The sequence below is a fragment of the Papio anubis genome, chromosome 2 (genome assembly GCF_008728515.1).
Source record: "Papio anubis isolate 15944 chromosome 2, Panubis1.0, whole genome shotgun sequence".
Classification (NCBI taxonomy): domain Eukaryota; kingdom Metazoa; phylum Chordata; class Mammalia; order Primates; family Cercopithecidae; genus Papio; species Papio anubis.
Genome location: NC_044977.1, coordinates 159,745,343 through 159,758,106, shown reverse-complemented (window position 1 = coordinate 159,758,106; position 12,764 = coordinate 159,745,343). Strand labels below are relative to the sequence as shown.

Here is a 12,764-nt window from a genome sequence, read left to right as displayed (position 1 = left end):
GGGCTCAACAAATGGTGAAGAGGCCACTGTGGTTAGAGCACAATGAGTCAAGGAGACAGTAGCATGAAGTGGGGTTAGAGAGAGAAAGTAGGAGGCACATCATATATGACCTTGTAGATCATTGTAAGAACTTTGAGTAAAAAGGGGGTTGGAAATTGGAAGGTTCCATTAAAGGGATGGCATGGTATCACATATGTGTAACTATTATTCCTTAAGTATCTGTAAGCCAACAGAGGATATATAGATGCAATTTTTATATGGAAAAATATATGGAAAGAGCCCTGACTTGGGGCTGTGGTTTTTTTGAAACATTAGCTGACAAGATACTTTGGTAAAAAAACAAAAGTGCCCATATGGATATGTTTTGTGTGGATGTATGTGTATAAGGAGGGAATTGTGCTGAATAAGCTGGAAAATTGTATATATTTTGCCCCCTTTTCGATGATCCACAATACTAATTAGCAAATTAAAGACACTGGTAAGTAATGTAAAGTACTGGGAGACTGTATGTCACTAAAACACCTATGGTCTTTGTAATCTCAATGACATAGTTTATGATCTGCCAAGTCAGGATATGCATTTTTCTCAGTGTTATGAGTTGAGGTTAAATCATTGATCATATATCAGCTTGTCTAGTCTACAGTTGATGCTCAGTATATCAGAGTGCCGGTATCTTGTTTCATTCCTTCTTTTGCTAGCCTAAATTAAAACATACACAGTTCTCTAGGTCTTTGTTTCTTGAATAATAAATAAGAGTGAATAATACTGGTTTTGAGCACTGTAAATATCAGAGGGATTTTTTGTAGTGCTCACCTTTCCAACTGTATGGTTTGGAGAGGAGGTATATCATAGGAGGAGGTTAGCCTGCTACCACATATAGGCCAAGAGCTGCAATCTCTTTTCCAGAGCAACTTAAGAGGGATAGTATGATGCGAGGCATGTTCTAACTACTTTTTCAGGGATCAACAATAGACAGGCATGTGACCTGAAAGAGGGTAACCAGAATAGGAGAGAGCTGACATCTGAGCAATATTAAGTACGAATTCTATAACTGCCCCTTGAAATAGAAAGGTTTGCTATGTAAAATTTCATTGCTTTCTGCAGGAAGCTGGATAGCAACATAAAAGAATATCATTACTTTTATAGATAGCATCATTATTTTATGGATAACATACTTTTATGAATATCATAAGTATAAGCAAAGGTTTATTATTTTTTTTCCAATATTGCAGTTAAAGCTTATACATGTCAAGACAGGAAAAAAAAATCACATACACACACAAAAGTAACTAGACCAACCCCACTGAGATTCCCGTGGGGAAGGAGGCAAGGCAGGAAAGAATATATATATCACAGAATAATTTCTTTTAGGAAAAAAAACACAATCTTTTCTATACAGGACATGACCATTTAGAATATCTTCCAGATATAGTAATTTATATTTCCCCCAAGAAGTTCCGAGTTGATGCAGGTGTCTTTAATTATAATAAAGCAGCAAGCATTTTATCCTCTTGCACAATGAGCTTTTTCTTTTCAAACCGGACAAGTAATAAAGTCTTATGATGAATGTGATTTAGCAACTGACTTAATAACTGAGATAATGTCAATCACAGCTGCCACATTCAAGTAGCCTTCGTTGGATGCAGCTGATCTGCAGTATACCCTTCATGAGTGTGCATTATGATAAACCTGTCTACTGCTATTGTGTACTTATAATCACTTAAGTTATTCTTCCTCCAAATCTTCCATGTGTTTCTGGAGACGTCGCAGTATAATTTAGCTCAAGTTAATGATAGCCCTCAATGCAATATTACCAGTTACCATTTTTCACTTTAAAATAGCACATAAGTGGCTAATGTTCCCTGGTATAGATGAAGTCCTAGGCCAGCTAATGAGGAGATTATGATGGACAGAACAAAGAGGTCACAGGAAATTGTGCTTCTGGCTCTCTAATCAGATCAGGTTTACCTCCCAGATTTCACCTGTCTCAGGAAGGCAAAGGACTGAAAGGAAATTGGTTGCTAATGTCAAGGAATAAATAGTATTCTCCTACACTGTGTATGGGATATATTTTTTGGTGGAAAATTCAACAATATATAACAAAAGCCTTAACAATGTGTATGTTCTTTGATCAAGCAACTTAATACTTAGAAATTTATTTTAAGAAATGTCTAAAGCAGAATTTTCTGTAATATAAGGAAAATAAAACAGAAATATCCAATAATACGGCTTTGATTAAATAATTATGGTGCATCCAATAGTGTTTTTAGCAAACACTTACAGGGTGCATCCTATGAGCCAGGGTCTCTAAGCATTTAAAATTGTAATTTATTTAATCTCCATAACAACCCTATGAGGCAATACTTTTGTGATCCCTATTTCACTGGTGAGTGAACTGAGCCACCAGGATTTAATAACTTGCCTAAAGTCCCATGGCTGCTAAATGTCTGACCAGGCATTTGAACCCAGCAATTGGACTCCAAACTCAGTGTTCTCAACCTCTATTTATGTTATCTCACAACAGTGGAATATTTTTGTGGAAAAATGCTAAAAATACGTAGGTGGGTGAGTGAGCAAAAAAAAAAAAAAAAAAAGGCAGGTTACAAAATAAGATGAACAGTGTGACCCTGTTTTATAGATAAAAAAGAGAGAATATAGCCATAAAAAGAAACCTTTAAGGTCTATCAAGATACTTCAAACTAATAACAGTGGTTATTTTGGGGTGACTTCTTTACCTGCTTCTGAAATTTTCTTTTTGCTTCTCTTAGTTCTAATCATTGTTATGAAAAAATTATATTCAAATGTTAAACCCCTTAGAAATGAAACAATTGGAAGTTTGGATATGAGAAATATTATAATTAAATTGTAACATATATAACATAAAATCTATTGCTAGCTATACTGTGGTGAAAATTGTACATTCCCACATTCCTGCTAGCAGTATACACTGTTACAATCCACTATAGAAAGTAATGTGGCAATGTAAATTAAGAACTATGAAAATGTTCACTCCCTGTTACCCCATGATCCTGCTTCTGGAAATTACCCTATGATCACAATTCAAAAGAAGAAGACTGCTTTGTCCATTTAGCAAGAAGTATATGACTGAAATATTTAATTTGCGTATTTACTGGTAGAACCCTAAGAGTCTGGGCAGGCTACCAGGGTTTCTATTTGTACATCTTCCCAAAAGGCTTATGAGGAAAAACAATGACTAGACACATTGAAGAGCTCTGAGATTGTTTAACAAAGGCCTCCTGTCAATGACCTGGGTGTCACTCCATCCAGAAAAGGCCCTCAGAAAAGTGTAGGACAGATCTAAGTCCAGGATACCAGTGGATTTTAGGAGGCAGCAACTCCTAAAGGAAGAGTATGATGCCTTGTGTTGTCACTGGCATTATCTTCCCTTCAAGGAGACTTGGTTCAAGCTTCTAGCATGAGGGCCTGTGAATAGTGGAAAGAGTAAACCACATAAAAGAATTGTGACACTAAGACTGTTATGAGAAGCAAAGGGATCAAGGCTTCCTTTCTGTTTGGGAACTCATAAGCATGAGTGGAAAAAGTCTCTTCTTCCTGGGAACTGAAAACATCATACTTCCCTCTCTGTGATAAGCAATGCTGGAACCAAGCATTTCTTTCTTTCTATGCTAAACATTATTGGGAACAACAGAAGTAATTTAGTTAATTACTCTAAGAAATGCTACACTTGCATTTGGAAGATGAGACCGTGGGACAACCTAACAGCTTACTTATGAAGATGAATGGCTTTGCTTATCAAGAATTGCTTTAGGCCACTCACCTTACTGTGCCCACCAGTCAAAAGCTGTTACATCATAAATTCTTCCCTATCCCAACCAGTTCCCTGTCTTGTAAAACTTGCCTTAAATTACCTAGCCCAGACCCTAAAACCCTTTAAAGATTCTCCCTTTACTTCCCCCATCTTAGACACTATGAGGACTCTGTCAAGGTCCTTTACTATCGTCTAATCATCTTTGCTTGATCAATAGGTTTTCTGGTGGTCTTTGAGAGAGGCAGCAGTTAACTTCTCTCAGATTAAGGAAAAAAACATGAATTTGAAAGACAGAAATCTATGTGTTGATGGAAGTGACATCGCTGAAACTGAGGCAAATCTAGAACCCTGTGAAGGATTGCTACATCACTGGGAAGGCTGCAAGGAAGAACTTATAACGAAGGAGGGCTGAAGACGTCAGAGGAAGGGGAAGCTTCAACTTACTGCCTATTGGGACCAAATGGTGCAAGAAAGACAATGGCCGTCCTAAGTGGGTCTGGCATCAGCATCTTCAGACTGTCAAGCATCAGGGTGACCAGGCAGAATATGCGAATTCTATTGCGCTTATGACAGGGAAGGTGGGCCTTGAAACTGATAGGCTGGGGAATTACAGGGTCCATTTGTTGGTGCTCAGAGCTAGAGTTCTGGGGATATTACTGACCACACTGTGGTTCAAGGGGTAACCTCCGGCACCAGATTGCCTGCATTTCAGACTCTGGCCTGCCACTCATTAGCTGTGTGGCTTTGGCCAAGCCACTTGAGTTTTATCCAATACTCTAAGCCTCAGTTTTCTCATCTGAAAAATGAAATTACAAATACTAATACCTAGTTTGTAAGGGTGTTTTGAAGAGTAAGCAAAGTGCTTTACATAGTATCTGGCACATGGTAAGTACTCAAGAAGTGTTAGCTTTTGTTTATTATCACTTCTTTATCATTATCCCCTTGGTGGAATTCTTCCAGGTACCAGAAGGGAAAAACACTGAGAGGCTTAGTCAAAGGTGTCATTATGGTATTATTTATAACGGAAATAAATAGTGTGGTGCTGCTAAGTTTGTAGCATTTGCCAATTTTCAAGGTGTAAATACCTTCATCATAGCCAATTTCCGGCTACCAATTTGAAGTCACTGAACTCAGAATAGGGAAGAGATGGGCACAGTTGCCTCCCAAAAGCTGGTACCAGCCAGTTCAAGCACAGCACTAGGAAGAGGATTAAATATTTGCCAAAGTAGAATGTCCAATATGATGTCTCTTGATAACACAATTTGATGTTATAAAAATTAGAATTCTGAAAACTAGATACAGCCCTACAAAATGTTCGTGATATTAGAAAAAAAAAAACAGATAAAAATCATATATGTAATGAAATGGCAAGTCACATGCTCCCTCAATTCTAAGATGCACAGTTTTCACATTTTTGTTCATTTTATCTGTTCATAATACATTTTACCATCATATTTAATGTTTCATTTTTTCATCCTGAACATCTGCTAATAAATCAGTGATGCTTATCACAAGCAATGCTGCTGTAAACTCAAAGATAAATGGCAAATAACATGTTGCTAACATCGGGATGGAGACAGGAAAGGAATAGAAAAAATGAAAACAGTTAGATTTATTGCTGAAGCAGGGTTTTAAGTAATTTTTTCCTCCTTATGTGGATGCCTGTTAATGTTATGTCTGCAATAAATCATAACAGAAATGTTAAAGTCTAAACCTAGGCATTAATATATGTGTGCAAGGAAGGGAAAAGTCTCCTTCTCTCTTTCTCTTTGACTTTGATCTTTCGCCTGTAACTTATCTGTGCCACTCTAATTAAGGGATAGTAAAGGCACACAGTGTGGAAGGTGCTAAGTGTGAGCGTGTGTGTGTGTATACTGTATGAAGATATTTAGGAAAAGATCTTTCATCACTTGGTTTGCCCTCTATCTAGGAACCATATTGAGACATGGGCAAGGAGAGGACACTGTTCATGCTTTGTCATACTCTAAAGGAGAAAAAGCCCCAGTCACAATTTTTTCCTCTGCTGTTTCAGTGAATATTTCTTCAAAACAACAGCTTCAGACCCAATCTGCTTACCATAAGGATAACTTTGAGCCAGAAAGATTTCTTTTCAGTTCCCCAAATCCCTGCTACCCCAAACATTCACACTCAGATTATATGTTTACTTTTTTTTTTTTTAAGGAAAAACATATTTTGAGTGTTTGCATCCATAAAGTCAAGTACCCTTACCACACAGAGCCTACACCCTGTTAGTCTATTTGCAGAACAAGTATCCAATTTCTGGACTGTCTCGGTCTTAAGCTTTTCTGATGTTTTGCCACTTTATTTTTCCACTCAAGTCTAGTTAAGAGTAACACAGAGAGTGTACAAAGTAGCTCAATGCAGCCATTGACTAGTATATCTGGAATCCAAATACCTAGTGGAAGGTGAGGCTGAGATTTAGGCTTGTAATCAGGCTTACGCAGTTTTTCATATATCAGAAGTGTCAATGCTTTCTTGTTCCTACCATTCCTGCAGGAAACCAAGAGCTGGTTTTTGGGAACATTTGCACCCACTCATTCTAGAGCTGGTCCTGACTTCTGATGGCTTGTATAGGTCACTAAGTCAGCCCAGAAAGCTTCTGCCAGAGCCCAGGAATTTCAATTTCTTTTGTTGCAAGGAGAAGTAGAAATGAAAACAGACCACTAGACAAGCTAAACTGCATACAACAGAGACTTGAAAAACATTCTATCAGCAATGTAATATCCTGAGCCCAGAATGAATCTATCCATTGGGACAGAAATTGAGTCAGAGTCCTCCTTTGTGTAAATGCCCTTCATGTTGATCTTTTCTTTCCATCCAGTGCTGTTTTGGTATCAAATAGAATCTTTTAATTTTAAGAAAGCGTAGCACTTAAAGGACCTTGAACTGGCCAAGATTTTGGCTAACACGATGCAAAAACTGCTTTAATCAGAAGAGTCCTGGGGGATGTCTGCTGAACAGCTTCATCTCAAGCAGGATGGGAATGGCTCCCTCCGATCAGCTGTTGAAAGATTTTGAAAAAATTGAATTTATTTCCTTCTGCTGTCATGGATGATTTTGCCTTGTTTTTTATCCTCTGCACCACAAACTCAATGCCCACACTTCCCTGCCGTGCAATCAGATTGGACATGAATACTGAATGAGTCCCCTGGAAAGAAACTCAAGCCTCAAAAGAGGCCATAATTCAAGAGAAAGGCTACCTCCAACTCTCTTAAAGTGATTTGCTTATTGAAGGAAAATTCTAAGTTCTTTGCATCTTTTATATGCTAGAAAAAGATGTTTTAAATATTTCATGGGCCTGCAAACTAGGCAGAGCCAATTGTAATTATATTATAATCCACATCTGGCATGAGGATGTGGAGTTACATCAAATGTCTGCAAGCCTTGACCTCATTCCAGCTTGTGTTCACCCATTGGTGCTGTCAGAAATACCTATATTTTATTGTCCATGCAGTTGTCCCTTGCTTATGGATTCCCTAGTGTTAGGTGAGATAACTTATTTACTTTACTGTTCCTCTCCTTGGATACACTTCATTCATCAGAGGGCAAGCTCAGGGATGGGGTTGGGAAGCTCTAAAATCAATTTGCTACACAAGTGAAATTAGGAAATACTGCTGGTGGTTGTTTCTCTCAAGGTTCTGGGAAGATGTGAAGAAAACTCAAGTGCCCAGTTCCCTTCCTCTGAACAACTATGAGACGTGGCCATCTGTAAATGAAGGTGTACGTTTGAGTGAAGATTTAACTGTATGAAACCTAACAGCTACTTTTGCAGACAAGATGGTTACCAGGTGATTGGTCTGCACTGAAAGGGAAAGATTCAAGCATTTTCTTATAAGCTAGTAAGGAGCTTAGATGTGGGTTATGTCCAGAAAAAAAATGATTACCTGACACTCCAAGCCGCAGTGATGATAACCTGTATAGGAGGCGAGGATAAAATGCTGCCTTCAACAAGCGGTCATGGAACAACTAAAAGGACAAGCAATACGGTGTGTATGTTCAGGAAACCTCTTTCTTCATTCCTGTTTGCTTACTTCCTCCTGCCTATCCTTCCTGGAAGACCAGTTTTGCTGGTCTTAGAATTTACATTGCAACTGTTAATGGAGGGAAAGAACTTCTGCCCTCCTTTATTTTGGGTTGAACTATGAGTAATTTTTTGTCTGTCCCACCTTTGAAATAGCCCACTATAAGCCAAATAATAGGAGTTGCATTTTGAGAAGAACATAACTTATTTTCTCTTATCTACATTTTTTTGGCTAATAGGACAAAGTTAAAGCTTCAATTTATTCTCAGAATTAAACTATTCTTGTTCTGGGCCCCAAAACACTCAAGATGAGTTTGCACAGTTCTTGATGCATTCACTTCAGTGAAAAAGCAAGAACCTCAACCTTGACCTCCAGTTCTGTCATTTCCATATATAGGGGTTTTTGTGTGTTTCTGTGTCTTTTGTTTGTTTTCACAGCACAGAATGTATTCTGCTTACTCACTCACTCACCCAACATGTCTTCACAAGCAATTATTGACTTTCTATGTTTGTGTTAGTATATTGCAAATGTGAAAGGATTTTGAATGGAGCTTTTCCTGTTGTCCTGGAATTTACTCCACATTTTAAAGAAAACAATAAATCAGGAGACAGACACCCTCTCTGAGAAGACAACCAACAATAACCATCACTGCCTTCAATAAAAGCTTAAGGTTAGAGAGGAGGGAAGGAAGGCCAAGAAATACTGAAGTTGTACTTCCCCTCTAACTGGTGGTATAGTGACTTCCCTTTCTCCCCTCAAAGCAGGGTAGAGCTTCATCACTCCACAAATTCAGTGAGGCAGATGAGCTTCAGGGGAGCTCTCATCAGAGATAGGTGGAGCTAGCAACAAGGGGACCAACACCTAGCGGAAGCTCCAGGAGGCCAGGGTATTATGGGGGCACTCTGCTAGAGGCCAGAGTGAAAGTCTGGGATAGCTTAAGGAGGGCTGGGATCCTTTACTCAGTGCTTATAACCACCTGCTTGCCCATAAGCCTGCAAAGGCAATTTCTAAAGCTGATATTATGAGATTTCTGCCACCTAAGGTCCAGTTTATACTGTGGTTTTGCCACCAAAAATTCTCATCTTGGGAAAGCTCCCTGATTTACCTGTCTCACTGGGTTAAATGTCATGACTTGGATCCCTGAATCTAAACTGCTAAAGACTTCACATCACTCAAAAGCTATGTGCTAGAGTTGTTTGCCTGAAAAACATGGAGACATTACATATCTTTTCAGAAGCTGGATATTTCATTTTATTGACCAAGCCAGAAGACATGAAAATCTATTTATAAAAGTCATGGCTAAAAGCAGTGTCTGATGACCGTGATAGTCCTTATCTTGATTATAGTTTCCTATTTATATATGCTTATTTGTTCAAGTTTTGCTCTCATCAAGTTTAAGCTCCATGAAAGTAAGACGCATGTCTGACTTCTTTAATGCTATATCCTCAGTATCTAGCGAAGAGACTGAAACATAATAGGTGCTCGATCAATAGATGTTGAAGAAACAACAAAGAGATCTTTAAAATTTTATTTTTTTATTTTTTTTAGATGGACTCCTGCTTTGTTACCCATACAGCATTTCTTTTTATCACTGTTATAGTTGGTATGTTTGACCCTCCAAACCTCATGTTGAAACTTGATCCGAATGTTGAGGGTGGGACCTAATGTGAGGTGTTTTCGTCATGGGGTCAGATCCCTCATGAATAGATTAATGCCCATTTGGGGTGAAGGGTGAAGGGTGAATAATAGTTGCTACTCTATTACTTCACATAAGAGCTGATTGTTAAAAGGCTTGGCACCTCCCCTCTCCCCTTCTTCTCTCACCATATGATTTGCACATGCCCAGTCCCCTTTGTCTTCCACCATAAATGGAAGCAACCTGAGCCCTCACCAGAAGCAGATACTGGTGCCATTCTTCTTGTGCAGCCTGTAGAACCATGAACCAAATAAACCTCTTTTCTTTATAAGTTACCCAGCCTTAGGTATTCCTTTAGAGTAATACACAAACAGATTAAGACAGCCAGTGACAAGGAAATTTGGATGCAGAATCCATGTAGATGTTTCTGTACTTTTTTTTGTTCGAGCACACACACATTTCCAGACACAGTCATTTTGCCCATACATTTACATTGAGTTCATTTAATTTTAAGAGAGTTATGACTCTTTTCTGAGCCATCACAGCACTCATTATCCATTCGCAAATGAACAGGCAACAAACGGAGTGAGGCTATAGAGAAGTTCGTGGAGGGAGATGTCCCAGGAGGTTTAACAGTTTTATCATTCCTCAGAGCAGGAGTTGGGCTGTCATAGGTGGCAAGGCTTGGCTGCACCATCTTCAGTGCCACTGAGAGGAAGGAATGACAAAGAAGAGAACGCTACTTAGCCCATGCCTACACCATGCCAAGAAAGTGCCTAGCATGTAGCAGATGTTGAAAAAAAAATCCATGTTAAATGAATAAACAGATTGAATAAATTTTATTATAACCATTAATTCGTATTAGTAAGGAACTACAGAGTGAGATTTCAAGATGTTGCCACAGTAAATGTGATTCTAGAACCTCTGTCAGACAGTGTATACAGAGGGTGTGAGCTATGAGGCAGCATCTCCATATTAGCCACAAGCAAGGGAGTTTCGCTCAGGGATTCTTGACAGCATCAGAATCTCTAGATGCAGCTCCTTGAGCTGACTCATCAGAGAGCCACAAGAGTAAGAAGCCATAATTTCCCCCGAAGCGTAAATTACTGATGTGAAGTCACCTGTGTTTCTACTCAGATTTGTGAAACAAATCTGATGGCCTGGTAACAGTTTGTCAATTGGAAGAAATGAGTGCAGTGGGGTGAGATGTTTATCTACCCCAGATCTCACAGCATGTCATTTAATATTAGCACATTTCTTCCATTTGTGTTTCTGTTGGTGTTTTGCTCCTTCTGAGAGGTTATGATTTATAGGCTACATCATGAATGTGCGTGGGGAAAGCCTGGACATAGAGCTGCCCAGTGAGCATTGTTTACTGAAGTGCCCTTGGGCTGATGTGCTTGCTGCCTGTATACAGCATTAACAGATACACCATGGGAGACAGTGTTTCCTTAAGAACTAGCAAGTGATCACGAATCCAAAAATTTATTTAAACCTTTTTAGAATGTATTGAATCTTTTGGACTGAACTAACACTTAGGTAGTGACAAAGGAATAGAATTAGTTAAGCACTTTACTGGGCAGCTAATACATATTAGGCAATACAGAATGTCATAAAATCCAGCATAGGCAAAACACCCTTGACTCTCAATTTGGAATCTCATAACCTGCCAAACGAGGTAGTATAATAGAGAAAAACTAGTCATGGTTTATTAGGCCAGCATTTTCATCTCTGTAGAGAGAAATATAAGGGATTTAAGGAAAGATTTAGTTACCATCAGCAAGGACATACCTGTTTTATTTTAATAAATGTACAAATTCATATTTGCTTTTAAGATGATAATACATGGTTATTAATGAAGTTTTATTTATTTATTTTTATTATTTTTTTGAGATGGTGTCTTGCTCTGTCACCCAGGCTGGAGTGCAGTGGCGTGATCTCGGCTCACTGCAACCTCCGCCTCCTGGGTTCAAGTGATTCTCCTGCCTCAGCCTCCCAAGTAGCTGGGACCACAGGTGTGTGCCACCACGCCAGGCTAATTTTTGTATTTTTAGTAGAGACAGGGTTTTGCCATGTTGGTCAGGCTGGTCTCAAACTCCTGATCTCAAGAGATCCACCTGCCTTGGTCTCCCAGAGTGCTGGGATTACAAGCGTGAGCCACTGCTCCAGGCCAAGGAAGATTTAAATAAGACTTAAATGAAAAACAAAAAAATCACCTGTGATCTAATTATGTACATACAGCCACTATAGAATTTTGGTATCTTTTGTATCATCTATTTTTTTAAAATCCGCTATCCAAAGCATTTTGTTCGGGTCTTGATTTCTAATAACTGTGAAATCTTGCAGCCTGTTTTTCTACATCATGTGCTACTGTAAACATTTGAACCTGTTAAGAAAACTCTTTACAAATACTTTAAATGATTACTTAATACTGTATTAAGTTGCTTAACCAAACTTACTTAACCATTTCCTATTGCTGGACATTTTCACTGCTATCCAGATGTCTGCCCTTTTAAGATAGCAGGGTGATACATATCTTTGTGCCCAATGTTTTAAAACACATATTTTGAGACTATTTCATTAAGGAAACTGAGGCTTAGGATTATTATACACTTGATTGCCTGTTCAATAGTCATTACTCTCTTCTTTCTTGCTAACAGAGCTCCAGCTTCTTCCAGCAGGCAGGGTCCTCGTAGAAGCTGGGGACCTACCCAGAGGTGAACCATGATTAGTTAAAACCCCAAATGGCCTTCTGCCAGTGACTGATTTAGAGGTGAAGCTCTATCTAGTTCCAGCCAAAAATTCAGCAGGGGAAGCCTGCTGAGGGAATTCTGCAATATATTTTCTACCCTGAAAAAAATGGTAAGCAAAAAAGAAAGGACCTCTTTCTTGTAGACACAGGAGAGTGAGGACATAATGTCTTGTGCTGTGGCCACCATCCTACTATAAGGTGAGACCAGCCTGAATGTGAAAGCCAACATGCTTTAATGGAGGAGCAAAAGGATGAAAGAACCTGTGTTCATAGTAACATTCATAATTTTATCAATAAATATTGCATAATCTGTTACTTGCAATCAAAAGCATTCCAACTGGCAGAATAACAGAGAGGAAATTTAAACCCAGGCCTGACTGACCACGGAGCTCACAAAATTATCAAGACGATGTAATATGATGGCCCTTGCAGTCCTTCTCTTTGGTGCTTCAGGGGCTCCTACCAAGAACTAAAGGAAAGCTAAGCTGGGGAGACCCCTTGCTGCCTTTCACTTCCCTGCCTCTTGTCCACTATCTCTGCTGC

At 38.9% G+C, this 12,764-nt stretch overlaps 1 protein-coding gene across 4 annotated transcripts in view; it reads right to left on the bottom strand.

The window, feature by feature from the left end:
• The window catches only part of CPNE4 (copine 4), a 505,087-nt gene that overhangs the window by 237,075 nt on the left and 255,248 nt on the right, over positions 1-12,764 (bottom strand). The window lies entirely within an intron of this gene.